General features: G+C 47.2%; 1 long non-coding RNA gene across 1 annotated transcript; it reads right to left on the reverse strand.

Annotated features, from left to right (window-relative positions):
• Positions 1 to 391: 391 nt before the first annotated feature.
• LOC117082620 lies at positions 392 to 5719 on the reverse strand. Its single transcript, XR_004436710.1, has 4 exons — positions 5217 to 5719; positions 4891 to 4977; positions 3377 to 3579; positions 392 to 1509 (listed from the first exon to the last, which is right to left on the reverse strand). It is a non-coding gene; the product is annotated as an uncharacterized LOC117082620 (long non-coding RNA).
• Positions 5720 to 6370: the final 651 nt, after the last annotated feature.

A 6370-nucleotide genomic window follows, 5' to 3' on the forward strand; every position in this document is an offset into this window, starting at 1 on the left:
GTTTTAGCATTGTCTTTCTAACCTGGGTACAAGATCCATGAAACTTTGATCATTCTCCCGCATTCCCCAAAGAACCTAGAACAGAACACAGCACAGGATCCATTGACTGATGGGCTTATTTATTGATGTGACCCAGAGGTGCTCATAACAAGCTATAAATATGAAGTCAAGACATTCACAAAATAAAGAGATCGGCCAGGCGTGATGGCTCATGCCTATAATCCCAGCATTTTGTGAGGCCAAGGCGAGACGATTGTTTGACCCCAGGAGTTTCAGACCAGCCTGGGCAACATGAAAAAAACTATGTCTACAAACAAATAAAATAAAATAAAAATAGCTGAGTGCCATGGCACATGCCTGTAGTCCCAACTACTCAGGAGACTGAGGCAGGAGGATCGCCTGAGCCCAGGAGTTCCAGGCTGCAGTGAGTAATGATTACTCCACTGCACTCCAGCCTGGGTGACAGGGTGAGACCCTGCCTCTCAAATAAAATAAAATAAAAAACAAAAAGATCAACATTACAAGGAGAATAAAGTATTTGGCCCAGCACTGAGGAGATTTTACTTAGGCAGATTTCTTTCTTTTAATCAGTAAATATTGCAATCCTTAACAAGAAAGTAGGAGACCCAAAGAGAACCTCAGTTTTATAGACTGGTTAGAAAGAAAGAGTGGACCTAAAGCTTATGGCCAGTAAATATAAGTAAATAAATAGCAAAAATTCCAACTGCAATGATACAATTAGCACAAGATTCAGACAATAGAATGAATGGTATTTGATGTCTACATTAAGAAATTTCTACAAAATCAAATGATTGGATCTGTTATGAGTGAGCGAAGGTGAAACTGTGTAAAAAGATAACTGAAGAATGTGACATTTCCAAAAAGATAGTACATTTAGAATGTCTGCTGGAATAAAGAGACATAGCTGTCTTACAACTTAGGGTATTAATAGAAAACTTGAGTTGTGGCGAGGCCAGCCACCTGGGAGTCAGCTACCATGGGAAAGGTGGTTTGCTACTCACAGATCTCAAGAGAAAGAGGTGGGCACAGCCCCAGGGCCATCCAGGGAAGCCCAAGGCCAGAGGCAGAGGGAGGAGAGAGCTGGCAAGAGCCTTTATTATGGCTTCCATAGCAAGGCAGGCTTAGCAGGCTTCGGTCTGGCTAGTTTGAATAAAGTCTGGGGGCTCTGGGGCATAGGGACTGGCCTCAGTTATCTCAGATCTGGTTGTGAGGTGATTAGGGCAGATGAATAGGGAGAGGTCTTGAGTGTGAGAGTATGATAAAAAGGTGGTTGAGAGGTGGCCCCCGGATGCGTCCTAGTGGAAAGCAGAACTTCTTCCAAGAAGAGGAGGTAGGGAGAAGGAGACCGGAACCATTGCAAGGTGATTCAGGCACATGACAGGGTGGTCCAGAAGATTACGCATCCAGTATGTCCATGCAGAGCAGATGTCAAAGCATCACATTTGCAGAGCTGGAAATGTGATTACTGTAGTCGCAAGGACACACCAACTGTTAGGGATACATAAAAAGTAACAAGGGAACATAACCTATGAATTTAACTATTTCACCTTGAACAGGGTGCTATGGTTTCTGTGTCCCCACCCAAATCTCATGTCAAATTGTAATCCTCGGTGTTGGAGGAGGGGCCTGGTGGGAGGTAATTGGCTCATGGGGGGCAGATTTCTCTCTTGTTGTTCTCATGATAGTGAGTTTTCACAAGATCTGGTTGGTGAAGATCTTGTGAGATCTTCAAATCTCACTATCTTCAAATCTTCAAATCTACTTCCCCCTTCACTCTATTCCTCCTGCTCTAGCCATGCGGGACATGCTGGCTTCTCCTTCGCCTTCCATCATCACCATAAGTTTCCTGAGGCCTCCCCAGCCATGCTTCCTGCACAGTCTGCAGAACCACGAGCCAGTTAAACCTTCTTGCCTTATAAATTACCCAGTCTCAGGTAGTTTTTTATAACAATGCTAGAGTGGACTAATACGACGGGTCTGAGAATCAGGTCACTATTCAGATAGCAGAAAGCTACCTACTCTTGAAACATGAAATCAAGCCTAATGCCTCTGCCCTGGCCTCTTCTACCTTTGCAGCAGAAAAGGAAGCCAATTTACAAACAAGATAGAGAAACCTAACAAGTGACCAAAATAGATTTTGATTGTAAGTGAAATAAACTTAACTACAACATTGAGCCCATAACCTTGGTAGTAAAATAAAATGAAGTGAAGGAAGCGATGCTGTAATAACAATTTAATATTCACCAGATTGTAAAGCGAATCTAGGAGGAATCATTGTTCATGCAAGAAGAAAATTACCACCCAATATAATCTGTGGTGAGACATAGTCATGACCACCCAGAGAGCCCCAAAATCTAAATGGTGATTTTCTTTAAAATGATGGCTGGGCGCTGCTGGTGCTTAATTAATTTCTTCATGTCCTCCAGAGTAGAATGAGCTGTACCTGCTTCAAACACGCCTGAGGATGAGGCTATACCACAGGACTACCTGGATTGCAGGAGAGAGGGGAGTGGGTGGTCTTCACCAATGCCCACTGAGTGATTGCATACTGGAAAGGCATTGATCTAAAACTCAGACAGCCTCGGTTCTCACCAGAGCCCTGCCCATAGGCAGCTGTTTGATCCTGAGCAAGGAATTTAGCTCTTTTCATGTGTTGAAATACTGAGGTTTTTCCATGTCTCAGAGAAGTGGGTAGGATTAAAGGATTTTTAAATTTTCTTCCAAGGCAGTCATTACACCTACCCACAGCCATCACGCCTGAGCATAAGAATATGCTGCCATTGCCTAGACCATTACCCCTTCTCTTGTGTTGTTGGCCAGAAATGCCCCCAGACACTTCATTGTACCTTAAAACTTATTTAGAACACCCACAAGCAGCTCTTTTCTTTTTTTTTTTTTTTTTTTTTTTGAGGCGGAGTCTTGCTCTGTCGCCCAGGCTGGAGTGCAGTGGCCGGATCTTAGCTCACTGCAAGCTCCGCCTCCAGGGTTCCCGCCATTCTCCTGCCTCAGCCTCCCAAGTAGCTGGGACTACAGGCGCCCGCCACCTCGCCCGGCTAGTTTTTTGTATTTTTAGTAGAGACGGGGTTTCACTGTGTTCACCAGGATGGTCTCAATCTCCTGACCTTGTGATCCGCCTGTCTCGGCCTCCCAAAGTGCTGGGATTACAGGCTTGAGCCACCGCGTCCGGCCCACAAGCAACTCTTTAGGGACACCCTTACCATCTTGGAAGGTATATAAATGCAGGCTATTACCAATAGGAAAGTCTTAGTATTGGATCACCATGAACACACAATGGCATTCAAGGTATTGTGCAAAATTGTTTCTTATTTTACTCGTTAGCCCATTCAGAACTAACCTCATGTGGACCTCCAGGAGTCCCTCTTCTCTCCAGTTACAATCACTCAAAGTTATTCCCTGGATCTTGGATCTTCCTCCAGCATCCTGGCTTCAAATTGGAAAAGCAACACTAAATATTGAGTAACACCAGTCTTGTACACTTCTGAAGACTTCAGGTTCTTTAGAATTCCATTCTATTAAAGGTTCCCACCCTGAAAGGGGCTAGAGAACAGGAAGGAAGGAAGGAGGGAAAGAAGGAAGGAAGGAAAGAAGGGAGGGAGGGAGGGAGGGAGGGAGGAGGGAGGGAGGGAGGGAGGGAGGGAAGAGGAGGGGAGAGGAAGGGAGAGGAGGGGAGGGAAGGAAGGAAAGGAAGGAGGGAAGGAAGGAAAGGAAGGAGGGAAGGAAGGAGAGGAAGGGAGAAAGAAGAGGAAGGGAGAAGGCGTCACTCTCTAGGTTATTAAGGCAACTTTGTTGAGAAACTATGCTTGTATTTAAATATGAGATTGTCCTAATATTTGGGTTTTCATAACTCAGAGCTTTGGTCAGGTACATCACTGGGCTCAGTCAGATATACGAATCATCTGCTCCTGGGTCTAGTAGGTGATGTACTTGGCAACAATCTTAGTTTTCTCATAAAGAAACTTTATCTTCTAGGCTTCCCCAGTAGGAATCTGTAAAATCTGTTTATCCCTGCCCCTAGTAAACGTGTGAGCATATTATTCCTTCCCCTTCTCGTGTCTGCATTAGCACAGCTCATTTCAGTAAGGCCATTCTTTAAATACAGCAAATAAAAGACCACTTGTTCTTCAGCATTAAAACTCTTTTCTATTATAAGCACATATTACAGAATTCTATACCTTTTGTGTCCTTGACAAACTATTAGAGAACTTCTGAACATTGGTTCCCACAGAAAGACAGGGCCTCTTCTCCACATAGCAACACCACCCTCCACCTCCGGCCAGGCCTTCAGCTATACTGACACCCAGATCCCCCCACCCTGGGCCTTCAGCAATACACACACCCAGGTCCCCCAACTCTGGGCTTTCAGCTATACCCCTCCCAGTTCCCCCCAACCCTGGGCCTTCAGCTATGCCCACACCCAGGTCCCCCCCACGCCACCTGGGCCTTCAGCTCTGCCCACACCTGGGTCCCCCCCACCCCACCTGGGCCTTCAGCTATGCCCACACACGGGTCCCCCTACCCCACCTGGGCCTTCAGCTATGCTCACGTCCAGGTCCCCCCCACCCCACCTGGGCCTTCAGCTATGCCCACACATGGGTCCCCCTACCCCACCTGGGCCTTCAGCTATGCTCACGTCCAGGTCCCCCCCACCCCACCTGGGCCTTCAGCTCTGCCCACACCCGGGTTCCCCCCACCCCATGTGGGCCTTCAGCTATGCCCATACCCGGGTCCGCCTCCCAACTTGGGCCTTCAGCTATTCCCATAGCCGGGTCCCCACACCCTACCTAGACCTTCAGCTATGCTCACACCTGGGTCCCCCCCACTCCACCCCGCCTTCAGCTATGCCCATACCTGTGTCCCAGTAAACACCTCTTCACTCATGTCCCTCAATTTTCGATTCTCATTCTGACGTTGCTGTCACCGAATGATCCTCTTCCTCTGTCCAAAGTAAGCGTAATTATTTTGAATGGTTTGCTGTTTTTCTCCCAGACCACTCTTGTCACTCCCAATGCCACATGCACCAGGGTTCCCCTGAGCCCACGCTCCAATCATGAGACAGCAGCTCTGCCCTCTTCCTACTCCCAAGCGTTTGCAAGCGCCTATGGTTTTATTTCTGTGACTGTGAATATCTATGAGATGAGATCTTTGTTTATTAATATCTATATACTCCGACATACCTGACACTTGGATGTTTCCAGATAAACGTTTATCGAATTGATGCAAATCACTCCTGAGACTGTGGCAGCATCCCTGGTGGTGAACCTTCTGTGTTCTCAGCGCAGAAGTCCTCCTTTCCACTCTGACTCTTAGCACTCCCTGCCTGACTCCATCTCTGAAGGCAGTGGGGGTGGTTGGCATGGAAAATAAAAAAGCTCTAACGACCTAAGCTGTAGTCCTCGCTCTGTCACTCGCGGGCCATAGCGCCTTAGACACATATCGTGCCCATCTGTAAAATCAGGGCTTGGTCTTGCTGGGTAGTTTCCAGCAGCATTCCCTGAAGGAGACCTGGAGCCCATCCTGGAGGCAGAGGGAGCCAGAGGAAGGTGCAGCCAGTCTCCCCTAGCCCCAGGCCCAGCAGATCACCCACCACTGTGCTGCTTCTACAAAAATCTCACAAGGCTGTAAAAGGCTAGTGTATTAGTCTGTTCTCATGCTGCTGTGAAGAAATACTCAAGACTGGGTAATTTATAAAGGAAAGAGGTTTAACTGACTCACTGTTCTGCAGGGCTGGGGAGAGCTCAGGACACTCGCAATCATGGCGGAAGGGGAAGGAAATATGTCCTTCTTCACATGACGGAAGCAAGAAGTGCAGAGAGAAAGGGGAAAGCCCCTTATAAAACCATCAGATCTCGTGAGAACTCACTCACTACCAAGAGAACAGCATGGAGGTAACTGGCCCCCCCTCCCACCCCCCCACCCCCCCACCCCGCCCCATGATTCAATTACCTACCACCGGGTCCCTCCCACAACACGTGGGGATTATAGGAGCTACAATTCAAGATGAGATTTGAGTGGGTACACAGCCAAACCATATCAGCTGGTCTAGGTGATCCCTCAAGTTTCCCTCAGCTTCCCGGCATGAATATTCCTATTTATGACCACACTTCCTGCTGCAGCAACAACCATCCAAACCAAAGCAGACACAGAGTTAGAAGCCCAGATGCATGGAAACACGCTCAATCCCACTAGTCATTAGGAAAATGCAAATCAAAACCACAATGAGATACCACTTCATAGCCACTAGGCTGACAGCTATAAAGACAAAAAGCAAAAGATAAAGTTTTGTAGGATGTAGGGAAATTGGAATTCTTGTGCTGGTGGGAATGTGAAA

Source organism: Trachypithecus francoisi, unplaced genomic scaffold (assembly GCF_009764315.1).
Source record: "Trachypithecus francoisi isolate TF-2019V2 unplaced genomic scaffold, Tfra_2.0 Lachesis_group9, whole genome shotgun sequence".
NCBI classification, from domain to species: domain Eukaryota; kingdom Metazoa; phylum Chordata; class Mammalia; order Primates; family Cercopithecidae; genus Trachypithecus; species Trachypithecus francoisi.